Here is a 15,876-nt window from a genome sequence, read left to right on the forward strand (position 1 = left end):
AGAGAGTTTGAGTTTCACTGAGGATAAGTCTTGTAATGGATTGAAACACGTCAAATATACTTAAATCCATGAATTTATAAACGCATTTAAACATAAAACCAGTTGGTCCCATTGTGAAGATGAGAGGTAGCCAGTTTATTACCTTGAAAATCTAACATGCATCTTGCTGTTTCTGTGTAAGCAACAGATATTAGCTGAGAATTACAGTTACTACACTTAAATAAATGAACAAAAAAACTGATCAAATTAGAACATCACCATTGTTTGCCCTGAATGAATTAATGGATGTAGGCATTGAACACTCAATGTGGATACCATAAATAAAAGAGCAAAAGCCAGAAAATATTTACATCCAATGAAAAATTCAGTTCCTGCTATGGTCTCGCCAAATAGATCAAATCTGATTTTGATCAAGCCCCTGAATTCAGCTGATGATGATCAAGCAACGCAAAGAACAGAACAACCTGTTTAAACACAACATCAATAGGCAATAAGTAATACTCAGACTGTGGAGAACACTATGGTTCAAACAACCGAGGTTTTGCAACAGACAAATGTAATGGGAAAGAGGGATAGAATAAGCAAGACTAAAATCTGAAAACACACAAACCAAACGCTAACCAGCCTTCTCCCCAACACCAGCAGCATTCAAACAAAGGAGAGGATTTATGACCAGCATGCTATGTAGCCTGACATTTCCAAGTGCCTGCAAAGCTTAGCTTGGTGCCTTTCCATGCATGTCACTTCTCATTCCTCTCTCCTTTGAATCTCTATAAGGAGAGAGGTTGGTAAATCTGAACCTGTTAAATGATCCATAATTACCCTCAACTTGTAAGAGTGGCACTAGGATAGACAAAGAATTTGGCCCAGCTGGAGTGGAGGAAATTTTCCAAGGAAAGAAGCCCCTTTCTGAAGATCATGTGCCATCGAAGACGTGAGAAGACCAGTAGAGTACACAGTATGATGCGAAAATGGAACAGGAAGAAACTGTACTTCTATTCTTCCCCTTGCTTTTCTAAATATCAGGAACATAGGGGAGAGGAAATTAAAGAGAAATCAAATACTTCAAGATCTGCTAAGTGAGTCGGGCCACCCAGAGAGTGCACATGGCATCTCCTTCCCCATCTTTGAAGACCAAAAACTGGGGCCAGCTTGCAGCTCTTACTCATTCATCATTTTCCGCATGGTATGTGGAAATGCCTCCAGTGGCGCCATTGAGCTTGGCCAGAAGGAGAACCAAGTGGTCTGTGTGATGGAAGTAAAAAGCCTTTAGGGTTTGAAGCTGAATTCAGAGGAGAACCAGATGCCCGAGAGCTGCATCTTCCTGGAGTAAAAATCCATCCCCTACAGAAAAGTCAAAAGAGCCAAGGTCTGCCACCCAAAGAATAGCAAGTCCCATGTCCCCAGAAGAGTACAAACCAACCCTCCTCAAGTCCAGGGGCTCAGGACAACTTAGTGTTTAAATCATGTTCCTTCGCAAAAACAAGGCAAGTGGTGTTGAGAAACATTTGTTTGTGCTGTATCAGTAAAAGTAAAATCTCTGGGAGGGCCAGAGAAAATAAAGGAGGCTCTAAACGTGTCAAGGAAACTGCTCTAGGTTGCTGGAAAGGATTGTGACTGTGCTGTGCATTCACAAATATCGGTAATGTTATTTCTGATAATTTTGAAAGATAGAAAATGTGCCTAATATGTTGTTGCACCAGAATAAAGACATCTTCGTGCAGATTGTTGCACGTGTCATCAGGTCCCTCCTAACTGTATGTTTAAGGCACTACAAATGGATGCAGAAAAGTTAAAATCCTGGGGAAAAGATCAAATCCAACACACAACCACAAAGGTATGACCTCGGGGTAAAGATCAAAGCAAGAGTGTTGTAGTATGGTCCTATGTTAAGTCTTCGGAAATAGTTAAGAGAGGGCTTAGCAGAACCTCTCAGCTGGGCAAAACAGCTGCCAGTGTGAGGGCATTGTCCTCGCACAGCCTTACCTATGCATGGAAGTAGTGACAGAGTCTAGGATGACCTCTGTCTTGTCGTTGAAGGTTTGTATCTAAGAGGCCAGTCACTCATCTTTTTGGTTCACATGTCTTCAGAGCAAGAGGAACTGTATCCAAGTACACCCTCCTGCATCTGGAGATGATTTAGGAGACATAGTCTTTTAATTTAAGCCTGATCCTCATGCTGGAATGAGAGGAGATTTTGGCATCTTGGAAGAGAAGTGAAGATTTGGAAACCATATATTGGAGGCTGGTTACAAGTGTCCAAACTCAAGTCCCCTTGAAGCACATCTTGTATGCAGGTCCCTGTGCATCCCCTCCTCCTTGAATTTGGGCTGTCTCCCTGACCCTAGTGGTCACATGATGCTGTGCTCCTCCATGCCTGAGACTCGGGTAGGTGTGGAAGATTTACTGCTGTGATTTCACAATCCCTGAGCCACCATGTAAGAAATCCAGCTTCCCTGCTGACAGGACCACAGTGAGACCTTGAGATTCAGGAAGAGGCTCTGAGACCATATGGGAATCCCAGATGTCTGGACATCCCAGCAGAGATCAGCCTTCTAAGGATCCCTGACAAGCTGTCAGAAATAGGACTAAACCATTTTAAGCGTTACATTCCAGTCAGGCTCTTTCAGATAGCTTTGGCTTCAGCCAGTATCACCTTGAGGAAAAACTACGGGTTGGCCCAACTGACTCACACAATCATGTGAGAGAATAAAATCATCGTTTTAAGAAAATACCAAGTGTTAGGATAGATTGTAACATAGCAGTGAAAAAGCAATACTAGCATCAACGATAATCACAAGCAGATTACATGATATGAACTGAAGGCACTACCATATCTGTTTGTAAGTAGCCTAGCAGATGCTGTTCCCTCTGTGAACTACTCTCTGCTTTGAGCAGGAAAAGCCTACTTGCCAGTAGTGTGCTGAAGCCTAACCTGACTTCCCCTAGAGAGAAGCGACTTCCCCCTGTGCCTCTGTCATTCTCTTGTGATACACGTAGCCAGGTCGCCAGGGAGATATGTAGGTAGGTAGGTCGGCAAATAGACAGGTGACCTAGGTGGGTGGATAGTAGATCTAATGAGATCACAGTGATCTGCATAGAAGTCTGGCATGCTGCATAACACCGAATAGGTACTCAACAACTTTTGTTGAATGAATGAGTAAACTTTGTTTCCAAACTTGTATAGAACCTTTACGTGGATTTTGTAAGGAAGAAATGTGAAACCTACATTATAGAATCACTCGCTATCAAATACGTGTTGTAAGTGCAGTAAATATCCCATCCATCCAACTTTTATATTATTGAAATCAGTTAGTTTTAAACATCCCTTTTAGTTGTTTTTGGAAGAAAATTCTGGAATGTGGGAACCATAAATTTTCTTAACATCTTCTGCAGCCAGAGTGCTGACTCCTGATCTGTTCTCCTCTTCCTGTGTCCTGGCCAGCTACAATTTATTGCTTAAGAAATAACAAAGTTAAGCCTTATAACCTTGAAATATTTCAGTAACAAATTGCAAGAAATGACAAAAAGGAGACAGTAAACATCATCTGCTTGTCTCTGGATCCTTTGCATTTGCAGAAGTAAAAATCCGACATTTAGGGCGCCTGGCTGCCTCCATCGAGAGAGCATGTGACTCTTGATCTTAGGGTTATGAGTTTGAGCCCCATGTTGGGCATAGAGATTACTTAATATAAAAGAAATTCCAACGTTTTCCATCTAAGCAGGATCATCATTTAAAAACAAAAATAGGGTCGCCTGGCTGGCTCAGTTGGTGAGGCATGCGGTTCTTGATCTAAGACCATGAGTTCAAGCCCCATGTTGGGTGTGGAACCTACTAAGAAAAATAAATACAGTGGAAAATTATCAGCCCCTTAAGTAAATATGCTTGAATAGTCATATACTAATTATGCAGATTGTAGTTCTCAGTAAAATTTCATCAGCATTTTGGGTCATTCTGTATTTATTGGATCCCCGGAAAAGAAGACTTTTATTCCCCGGGGAGGATTCAAAATATAAATCAGGCGAAAACACAGATCCATTGACTCACAGGACCTCAGGATATACGAGCGTTGGAAGGGAAGTTGGAAGCTTTCTAGGTTACATTCACAGCACCGTTTGGTGCTTCCTATTACATCCCTGGTACACAGGCACCCAGCTGTGTTTGAACAGCTTCAGGAATGAGGGCCTTCAAAGTCCTAGAAAACTGTCATTCTGAGTGGCTGAAAAATGGAGCTGTCTACAAAGATATGAATAATTGGCATTTGAAAAAGAGTATCCTGCCTTATGGTTTTCAGGCACAAATACATCAGGAAATAAATGTTGTGAACATCATGTAAATTCAAATTAAATTATCTGAGGTTCATAATGCCTACAACAAGAGGGTCAGTAGTAATCCAACAGGAGTAGTGGAATTTTTCTGATATTTGGAAAAGTTCAAGAGACCATTCAAGCAATGAAATGATTGATAACTTAGTAAATTCTTTGTAGATGAGTCAGCTGAAAACCACACCAAGAAAACAGATCTAAAGATGGAAAATAAGAGAAGTGAATGTTATAGGAAAGATAAAAAGTTACCATGCCATTGGGTTACAAAGACAATGGATGTTGAGTTCAATTTGTTGCATAAAGATACTCAGAGGCTTTTAGGGATACAGGAAGGATTTCAGAGTCTTAACACAGAAATACCTTAAGCATGTTCCGCTCTGAAAACCTGAAAAGAGATGAAATCTTTACAGAAGTTTTTCATTTAAAAAAAAAATCCAAAACCTTATACATCTCTGTGCCCAGCATAACATACGCTTTCCTTAGCTCTGAGGCAGGGGTATTCCATGTACTCAGGGAATATTTTCTGAAAGAAAGAATGAAAATGGGAATTTTCCTAATGGTACCCTGAGTATAGGTAAAATGAAGATAAAATAATAAATAATTGAACTGAATTAAAGAGGTTGGCCATATGATCATTTTACATTTTTGGAAGTGATGGTCTTTGCTGGAATATTCTACATACGGTATATTGGTGTTCCTAAGAAGGCAAATTGGGGGAAAGATTTGGAATTAAGGATGTCTGCTGTCACAGAGTTCTTTGTTCCAGTTTGATGCTGCTAAACCATAGTGTCTCTTTGGTTTTCAAGTATTACTGGAGACGCTTAAAAATCGTACTTCATTCTTCAAAGTGTTTATGTAAAACTTACATAAGTTATCATGTTATAAATTCATTTCTTGGCCTCTTAGTTATTTCCTGTTATTTTAGTTTTCAGACAAGATGAAATTCAATCACTTAAAAAGACATTTACAACCAGGCCACTGCACAAACCCCAAATTCTGAAATTACTTTTCTTCTTGGCTTCTGTGGAAACATATGTCAAGTTCATTCTTTCATGTATGTCCAGAAGTAGGATCAGGATGTTAGGATTGTTTTTGGCCAGTCTGTAGGAGCTCCTAGTGGTAGCTGGGAGGTGTGGGTGCCGTGTAGACCGCGCACTTGGTACACTAACTAGCCAGGTAGGAAGAGAGCACTTAATCCTCACCCAAGCCAGAGAAGAGCACAGCTAATTCGGTGGGGGATACTCTTAGAAGCTGTGATTTTAGCATCACACACAGTCTACAGATCAAAGACATCTCCGATGTCTTTGAAGTGCCTCTGTAAGTTGTGCTGGTGACAGATGGGAATAGCTAACGTATTCAGAGGAGAATGAAGCTGCATATGGATCAGTTGAGCGTATCACGTGGTGTCGCTGCTCAGTGTGGGCATCCTGCACTTGATTTGCATACTTAGTTAATATGCAACTTGAATATAGGCTATTGATTCTTTTAAAGCATTTGAATATGTAACCAGTGGCAGAAATAGAGGGTTCAAGATAGCAAAGAGGGTTTGAAAACCTTCATCCTGGATGACTGCACTCCATCCTCCATTTTCATGCCTCATTTTGGGGGGCATCATCTGCTTGTATTGTTAAAATGTACGCACAGGAAGTTGAATTTTCCATTTGAATTTTTGATTTCCAGCCCCAAACTAGAAACTGTCCAAAATCCATGAACAGAAAAATAAATTCTCTTGTATTCATGGATGTATACCATGGGTAATTATAGCAAACACCTTAAAGCATGCATCACATGCATGAATCTAATCAGTCTGATGATAAGCACAGAAGAATGTATCAATTAGACAGCAGGAATCACCTGACCCAGTGCATTCCGAAGATGGGCGTACGTGGGTCATGTGAGAGCACTGACCCTTGAGTTGTGCATGAGGTATCGGGCATGGAATGTTAGGGTGTGGGAGAGACAGGCGAGCAAGGTGCTGTGGTCNACATTTAGGGCGCCTGGCTGCCTCCATCGAGAGAGCATGTGACTCTTGATCTTAGGGTTATGAGTTTGAGCCCCATGTTGGGCATAGAGATTACTTAATATAAAAGAAATTCCAACGTTTTCCATCTAAGCAGGATCATCATTTAAAAACAAAAATAGGGTCGCCTGGCTGGCTCAGTTGGTGAGGCATGCGGTTCTTGATCTAAGACCATGAGTTCAAGCCCCATGTTGGGTGTGGAACCTACTAAGAAAAATAAATACAGTGGAAAATTATCAGCCCCTTAAGTAAATATGCTTGAATAGTCATATACTAATTATGCAGATTGTAGTTCTCAGTAAAATTTCATCAGCATTTTGGGTCATTCTGTATTTATTGGATCCCCGGAAAAGAAGACTTTTATTCCCCGGGGAGGATTCAAAATATAAATCAGGCGAAAACACAGATCCATTGGCTCACAGGACCTCAGGATATACGAGCGTTGGAAGGGAAGTTGGAAGCTTTCTAGGTTACATTCACAGCACTGTTTGGTGCTTCCTATTACATCCCTGGTACACAGGCACCCAGCTGTGTTTGAACAGCTTCAGGAATGAGGACCTTCAAAGTCCTAGAAAACTGTCATTCTGAGTGGCTGAAAAATGGAGCTGTCTACAAAGATATGAATAATTGGCATTTGAAAAAGAGTATCCTGCCTTATGGTTTTCAGGCACAAATACATCAGGAAATAAATGTTGTGAACATCATGTAAATTCAAATTAAATTATCTGAGGTTCATAATGCCTACAACAAGAGGGTCAGTAGTAATCCAACAGGAGTAGTGGAATTTTTCTGATATTTGGAAAAGTTCAAGAGACCATTCAAGCAATGAAATGATTGATAACTTAGTAAATTCTTTGTAGATGAGTCAGCTGAAAACCACACCAAGAAAACAGATCTAAAGATGGAAAATAAGAGAAGTGAATGTTATAGGAAAGATAAAAAGTTACCATGCCATTGGGTTACAAAGACAATGGATGTTGAGTTCAATTTGTTGCATAAAGATACTCAGAGGCTTTTAGGGATACAGGAAGGATTTCAGAGTCTTAACACAGAAATACCTTAAGCATGTTCCGCTCTGAAAACCTGAAAAGAGATGAAATCTTTACAGAAGTTTTTCATTTAAAAAAAAAATCCAAAACCTTATACATCTCTGTGCCCAGCATAACATACGCTTTCCTTAGCTCTGAGGCAGGGGTATTCCATGTACTCAGGGAATATTTTCTGAAAGAAAGAATGAAAATGGGAATTTTCCTAATGGTACCCTGAGTATAGGTAAAATGAAGATAAAATAATAAATAATTGAACTGAATTAAAGAGGTTGGCCATATGATCATTTTACATTTTTGGAAGTGATGGTCTTTGCTGGAATATTCTACATACGGTATATTGGTGTTCCTAAGAAGGCAAATTGGGGGAAAGATTTGGAATTAAGGATGTCTGCTGTCACAGAGTTCTTTGTTCCAGTTTGATGCTGCTAAACCATAGTGTCTCTTTGGTTTTCAAGTATTACTGGAGACGCTTAAAAATCGTACTTCGTTCTTCAAAGTGTTTATGTAAAACTTACATAAGTTATCATGTTATAAATTCATTTCTTGGCCTCTTAGTTATTTCCTGTTATTTTAGTTTTCAGACAAGATGAAATTCAATCACTTAAAAAGACATTTACAACCAGGCCACTGCACAAACCCCAAATTCTGAAATTACTTTTCTTCTTGGCTTCTGTGGAAACATATGTCAAGTTCATTCTTTCATGTATGTCCAGAAGTATGATCAGGATGTTAGGATTGTTTTTGGCCAGTCTGTAGGAGCTCCTAGTGGTAGCTGGGAGGTGTGGGTGCCGTGTAGACCGCGCACTTGGTACACTAACTAGCCAGGTAGGAAGNTAGAAATTACGTTCTTCATAAGGTGTTTTGGTATGCGTTCTCATTTAACACTTTTTCAGCATCATTTTCCACAATCCCAAAATGTGCTTCAGAATTATAAGTTGTTGAGTTAATGGTTGTCTTTTGGTCGAAATACCAAAACCTTGTCTAGTAAGCTCCTTTGTGGGCATTTCACAATTTTTACTGCTATGTGTATTTCCTGGCACATAACTCTAGATTTTTTAAAACGGTTTCCTTTAGGTAAAGATTTGGGAAGGAGGTTATTGGGATTACTATTTCGAGAATGAATAAAAACATGGTGATAAAGACACAAGAGCCAGTAGGTCAGGAGAGGCCTTTGGGCCAATTCCATCTCATCCCTGTACCATTNGATAGCAAAGAGGGTTTGAAAACCTTCATCCTGGATGACTGCACTCCATCCTCCATTTTCATGCCTCATTTTTGGGGGCATCATCTGCTTGTATTGTTAAAATGTACACACAGGAAGTTGAATTTTCCATTTGAATTTTTGATTTCCAGCCCCAAACTAGAAACTGTCCAAAATCCATGAACAGAAAAATAAATTCTCTTGTATTCATGGATGTATACCATGGGTAATTATAGCAAACACCTTAAAGCATGCATCACATGCATGAATCTAATCAGTCTGATGATAAGCACAGAAGAATGTATCAATTAGACAGCAGGAATCACCTGACCCAGTGCATTCCGAAGATGGGCGTACGTGGGTCATGTGAGAGCACTGACCCTTGAGTTGTGTGTGAGGTATCGGGCATGGATGTTAGGGTGTGGGAGAGACAGGCGAGCAAGGTGCTGTGGTCTCTCCAGCTGTGATCATTCCGAAACTTTGGGCCAGCTGCCCCTGTGCATCACTCTCACTAGAGACCAGTCCACCAGCACGGAGCACGGGGAGCCCCGTCTCTTCTCTGTGTGCCCGGGAGCTCAAGCGTGTCCTAGGCAGTGCCCTCAGAAGGAAGCTATGACATTGCTACACCAGCATTTGGATGAAAATGTGGTCCTAAAGCTCACCTGTTGAACCTGCTATGTCTATCACAGACTTGTCAACCTTGCTAGGACCTCTTAAAAATCTGTACAGGGATGTGGAAGTGATCCATAGCTGTTTGCAAGTTCATTGTTTCGGATTGTCTCCACTCGCCATTGCAAAACTGTGCTCAGACTATTACATATCGTGCCAGGCCAATGACTTCGCTTCTTGTTTTGCAGTTTCTTCCTAGGGTGTCTACATTTGTGGAATGTGGCCACTGAAAACAAAGAGATGATCTCCAAACGCACCCTTTTTCAGGTAAGGAAGCTTATATACAGAGAGCTTGCAGCAACAATCCCAAAACGCAGGGCTGTTGATGGCAGAAGGTGGCTCACACTTCCTGCAGGCGTTCAATGGCCAGAGGTGTATTAATTAACGCCTGTCTGTTTGTTCTTCTGTTATAAAGCTGCAGGCTTCATGGTCTGTTTTGTTAATGATATCCAAATGAGGTTCTTCAAAGATTTTCATTAAGTTCAAGTTACACCCAACTCGCACTAATATTGTGAGTGTCAAAACTATAAAATATTTAAATTTAAACACATCAGAATTCTAACCTGCTTAACACACAATTTTTAATTTGTTGTGATTTTTAAATATTGTCTTAGAGTTATGTTTTCTTGTTAGAAATTACGTTCTTCATAAGGTGTTTTGGTATGCGTTCTCATTTAACACTTTTTCAGCATCATTTTCCACAATCCCAAAATGTGCTTCAGAATTATAAGTTGTTGAGTTAATGGTTGTCTTTTGGTCGAAATACCAAAACCTTGTCTAGTAAGCTCCTTTGTGGGCATTTCACAATTTTTACTGCTATGTGTATTTCCTGGCACATAACTCTAGATTTTTTAAAACGGTTTCCTTTAGGTAAAGATTTGGGAAGGAGGTTATTGGGATTACTATTTCGAGAATGAATAAAAACATGGTGATAAAGACACAAGAGCCAGTAGGTCAGGAGAGGCCTTTGGGCCAATTCCATCTCATCCCTGTACCATCGTGGGACCTCAGCAAGTACTGAATCTTTAGAACTTTGGTTTTCTTGTTAGGAAATGAGTGTAGACACACATGTCTAACAGGAATCTTGTTAGGACGGTCGACAAAATATTCCATCCGGTAGTAAAATATGGCAAGTGCTCAATTAATGATGTTTAGTATTTTCTTCATGGGTCTTGAAATATCCTTTTCCAGAGTATTATGATATATCCCTTTCCCACCATCTGCCTGAGGTACATCTCTTTTTAACGTATGTGGTTTATGTATTGGGCCTACGTTTATACCTTGACTTTGCTCTGATTTTGATTTCTCTAATTTTCTCTGGTTTCGTCCTTCTTTTTTTTTTTTTTTAAAGATTTTATTTATTTGACAGAGACAGCCAGCGAGAGAGGGAACACAAGCAGGGGGAGTGGGAGAGGAAGAAGCAGGCTCCTAGCAGAAGAGCCTGATGTGGGGCTCAATCCCATAACGCCGGGATCATGCCCTGAGCCGAAGGCAGATGCTTAACGGCTGCGCCACCCAGGACCCCTGGTTTTGTCCTTCTTAAATGAAGCAAGTAGTTATTATGTTATAGAGAAAAGTAATGGTTGAAGAGACAGTCCATCCTATGAATTGATTAAAGCACCAGATAATATTGTAATGAATGTTTATCAGACTTAAATGGCCCACGAGAATCCCCACCTGACGTACCATTTCTCTAGACATGTGAACATAGAATATTGGATCCTAGACATTGAGAACCCAGGGGCAAAAAGGGCATTTAGATATTATTCTAAAATATTTGTATATGAAAAGTAAATTATTAAAATTATGTCAGTATATAAAAAAAAAAAAAAGGGCATTGAAAGCCCAGAGCATCTGAGGAAATACTTGGGGAGTCTCCCCTTGCATCTGAAGAGAGCTGCAGATAGCGTAGTGCTGGGCGGCGCCGTGCTGCCTGCATTCTGAGGTTTCGAGATCAGCCAGGGCTGTTTCAGGAGCCATGGTTCAGCTTTGTGAACCCCTCTCAGGAGTTACAAGAACAGTAGACGATGCTGATGTACTACATGGGACTGTAGGCTCCTTGAACTCAGAGCCACCATTCCTGGTGATTTTTTAAGTTTTAATGTTTTTAAGGGTAGCTTTAGGGTTATAACAAGATTGGGAGGGAGGTGCAGAGGGTTGTGCTATAGCCCCTGCTCCCTCACACGTACACGACCTTCCCCATGATCAGCATCCCTTACAGAATTGTACATTTTTTACCAAAGATGTGCCTACGTTGACCCAGGGTGATCACCCAGCCCCCACGTCTTAGCACAGAGTTCGCTATTGGGGTTGTCCGTTGGGCGGTTTTGGACATAGAATGGCATGCGTCCACCATCATAGTGTCATACAGAGTAGCTTCGCTGCCCTAGAAATCCTCTGTGCCCTGCCTGTCCCACTGCTCCTCTCCCCAACCTAATGCTTTGGAAAGAACAACGTCTGTTTCATGAAAAGTCACACGTGATAATGAAAAACAGAAAAAGAGCAGAATCGGAAATGCACCCATGCCCTTGACACTTTTAGAGCCCGTTAATACTTTCTTCTCTCTTCTGTATATGCACAGGCTCTGAACCCGCGGGCCCACGTTTGCACACTGTGTGGTCACAGCCATGCCTGCTTCTCAGAGTAGTGTAACAATGGCTTTCACGTTAACCGCTAGTGAGTCAAATAATGTCTTCTGTGCAGAAAATACAATGCTAAGCATTTTAATTAGTTATCTTTGTGGTTGTTTCTCTTGATTTATTTTCCCGTGGAAATGTAAGGAAAAATATGCTTATATATTTAGAGATGCGTACAGAGTGCAGAGTCACACGTAAATAGGTACTGATTTTACTTTTAAAAGTGTAATTTGTAATCCTTTTCATGGTCCACTGAGGCTATTTTGTATTTTAATATGTCTAATGCAATGTGCCCTTTTCACAGAGTCATTTTGTTTTGAAAAGATACAGACTTTAGTACTTTGTAGTAATATAAAGCAGAAAAGTCAGCAATCAAATGAATAATTACATATCCTTCCTTCTCCTTAAATGTGTAAAAGTATACAAATGTTTATGGTGTTAACTTGCAATAAGAAAAAAATATTCTGCCTACAGATGCTCGTGAAAACAGTCATTTTTCTTTTCTCGGCAATGCCTTTTGGGTGGATACGTATTACTGTCATCCTTTAAAAGAATGAAATACATATTGGAAACTAAGTGAAGAGAAATAAAATGCCACAGAAATTGCAAAGGAAGACTTATAACTTGAATATTATGAACACTGTTGCCAAACCTTATGATCTCTGTATCCATCAGTCTTTCTTTGCACAGCGCATAACCGTGGATCTCAGACATCTAAGATTAATAGAATTAAGATTGGTAAATTTCCGAAGAATCAACTCTGGAAATCCTCAGATAAGATCATGTGACCAGGATGCATTACCATTAACTGTGTCACTAACTTAAAGATGGTTAAGTAGCTTCTACAAAATATTTTTTTGCTAATACATTTCCAACATGAAGGAGGGAGGAGGAAGTGGAAACATAAAAAAGACGCCCTTGATCTTTTCAAGTAATATGGGATGCTTGCTTTAATTGTGTTATAATGACGCTGCGTGCATAAGGCTGGGATCAAGGGCTCTTCAGATGTTTGAAAGTCCAGATAATCTGAAACTATGTCATTGACGAGAGAGAGGGAAGGTCACCCAATTAAACCAGCAACACCATTGGAACTTCTATAAAATGCAGCAGTATAAAGGTAATTTTACATGGAGAACAGTGTTCTAAAATCCAGAAAATAATAGTCTTTGGAGGAGATACAGATTAAAATTGGGAAAAAATTGGATTGGACCGTGTTTTTACAAGGTCTTCTATTTGGAAATCAACTTTAGTGATGTGTGGTCATTTAACTGTATTGATTAAAGAGAATGGCCAACTGATTTGGAAAACGAGTTCAAAAGGGATTCAGTTTCATGAGTTTTTAACCGAATGAAATATTTTTAAACCATTATAATACAATTGAGTCTTAACAACATTATTTGTGTGCCTCATTTCAGCTTCACTGTGTTCTTAGGGAGATCCAATCTTACAATTTGTAAATAGGCCCGATACGGCTATTATGTGATGATGAGTCAATCTCAAGGATCGATTTTAGAGATGGATTTAGTCATATCTATGGCATTTATAGAGCAGATGAGTATTAAAGGCAGGACATTGGGGCGCCTGGGTAGCACAGTCGTTGAGCGTCTGCCTTCGGCTCGGGGCATGATCCCGGCGTTCCGGGATCGAGCCCCACATCAGGCTCCTCCGCTGGGAGCCTGCTTCTTCCTCTCCCACTCCCCCTGCTTGTGTTCCCTCTCTTGCCGGTTGTCTATCTCTGTCAAATAAATAAATAAATAATCTTTAAAAAAAAAAATAAAGGCAGGACATTAAACGTTAGGGCCAGCCTTCATCTGGAAGGCATAAGAAGGCATAGGTCAATACTAGTGTTCTAGGTACGATGGCTCATAGCCAGCAAATCTTGACGTTCGTTGGACAGTATATCATGTGTCCTCAGTGTCAGTAGCTTTGTTGCTTCAGGTCATTTTTTTTCTCTGTCCTGTAGCACAGTAAGGCCAACACAAGACTTGTTTGTAAAAATGCTAGTGTGGGTTCCAACTCCGTGGGTTCTAACAGGGTAGGAAGCTTGTGGGAAATGCCTCTCTGTTTTTTAGAGCTCGTTTTTTAAAGTTGATTCGAATGTGCATCCAGAGCCAAAACTGCTTTGAGTCATAAATAGGATGAGATGCCACACTTACGTTTCTCTCTCTTCCGTTTCTCTTCGATTAGCAAGAGCTGTTTGAGCTATAAGGTAGAAAGAAACACTGACTTTGCAGTACGTTTTAGAAGTATCTTTGTGCATCGTAGTGTAGAGTTAGAATGCACTCGTAGTGCCTTCTAGATGTGCTTTTTCCCTGAGGAGCGACCCCATTATAGTCTGGAGAAAATGTTTCAGGCTCCCCCACTTTAAATTAATACAAGGTGACTGTGGAACTGCAGAAGGCCCAGGATTGGCTTGGACTCTGCATGTCAACTGGTTGATTTTTCTTTCTTATGCAGTGGCCAATATGTGGTTTGGAGCTGCAATGATGGGAAACTTTGGTGATATTAAGAAACCATCATTCTGCTTTGTAACAATCCAGGAATGTATAAATACTCAAAAGCCGAAAACAGTTTAATAATATGTCTGAGAACAAATACTAAAAAGGGGCATCTTGTCTCTGTTGCCTTCAGCTAGTTCTAATGAGTGTAGCCAGTGATGCTGAAAGTAAAGTAACAGTAACATGCAGAAACAGAACGGGAGGAAGCTGTCAATCGACCACTGACAGGGTATCCCAAAATGACAGCTACCCAAAACCTAACGCCACCCAGCCGCGGACCCGGGTGGTACCAGTCCTCTTCAGGGAGACACCCTCCACAGGCAGCCCTATAAACATATTTGTTCAGCCATTTACTCCTTCATGTACGTATTTGCAGATCTGAGAAAGAAAAAACAAATGAAAACCTTTCACTGGACCCTACTATGTGTTTTTTTCTTCTGATATTAAATCAGTACATTTTTGTGGGCTCCTGAAAAGGCTGTGATCACCGTGGGCAGCGTGTCCGCCCTTAGCTGAGCCATTCCTACTGCCATGGCCAGGTGAGCAGTGCATACGCCTCAGAAGACATTGCTTTCTTGGGGTTCTCATGCAGCGTGCCCAGCGTCCCTCATGACATGGGAGTTAGCCTCCTGCGTGGATGCCTTTTTAGTCTTCACTACGCATTCGACTCTGTTGTCTGCTTCAGGTTTGAAATGTAGTCATCCTGACGTATCGTTCTTTGTTGGCAGCGGGCCCTCTTCGGGATGTCTCACGCTCTTTGTGCCTTGTGAGAATAAGCACCTGCTTTCTCAAGCATATACTCAGTTACTTACCATTTGTAGTGGCATTACGACTTTCATGGAATCCATTCCATTTGTCTTTTACTTTAATTGTCATTGTTGTTGTTTTTCCTTAAAGGTCCATGAAGTTTTAGTCCTAATTTGGGATATTTGCTTCCAGGATGGCTTCTCAGATGTTGCTTGCTTGCTTACTTGCTTGCTTGATTCCTTCATCTTTCCTTCCTTTCCTCCCCTCCTTCTTTCCCCCTCCCTTCTTTCCCCCTCCCTCCCTCTCTCCCTCCCTCCTTCCCTTCCTCCCTCCTTCCTTCCTACCCTTACTTCCCTCCTTTCCTCCTTCCCTCCTCCCTCCTCCTCTCCCTCCCTCCTTCCTTTCTTCCCTTCCTTCCCTCCCTCCCTCCTTCCTCCCCTTCCTTCCATCCCTTCTTTCCTCCCTTCCATCCTTATTCCCTCCTTCCCTCCCTTCCATTCCTCTCTCCTGGGTTAGTTCAACCATTTCTTGAAACCCAGACGTTCTCTTTTTTATATTTTCCTGAAGTATATCTTCCAGTTATGTCATCAAGGAGACTGTGTAGGATATAAATTTTATGAAGCTTGAATATGTTTATGCTTTCCTTCTTCAGGCTTAATAGCTTGACTGGATTCATATCATTTTTCCTAGGAACTCTGAGATACTGTCCTTGATGTTATATAACCACGTG

The 15,876-nt window shown here is 40.8% G+C and overlaps 1 long non-coding RNA gene across 4 annotated transcripts in view; it reads left to right on the forward strand.

Annotated features, from left to right (window-relative positions):
* LOC109491041 overlaps window positions 1-15,876 on the forward strand; it is a 557,171-nt gene that overhangs the window by 210,743 nt on the left and 330,552 nt on the right. For all 4 annotated transcript variants that reach the window (XR_004622475.1, XR_004622477.1, XR_004622476.1 and 1 more), the window contains one exon: window positions 9,454-9,532. This is a non-coding gene — a long non-coding RNA (uncharacterized LOC109491041). The remainder of the gene's footprint in view (window positions 1-9,453; window positions 9,533-15,876) is intronic.

This window comes from Ailuropoda melanoleuca, chromosome X, assembly GCF_002007445.2.
Source record: "Ailuropoda melanoleuca isolate Jingjing chromosome X, ASM200744v2, whole genome shotgun sequence".
NCBI classification, from domain to species: domain Eukaryota; kingdom Metazoa; phylum Chordata; class Mammalia; order Carnivora; family Ursidae; genus Ailuropoda; species Ailuropoda melanoleuca.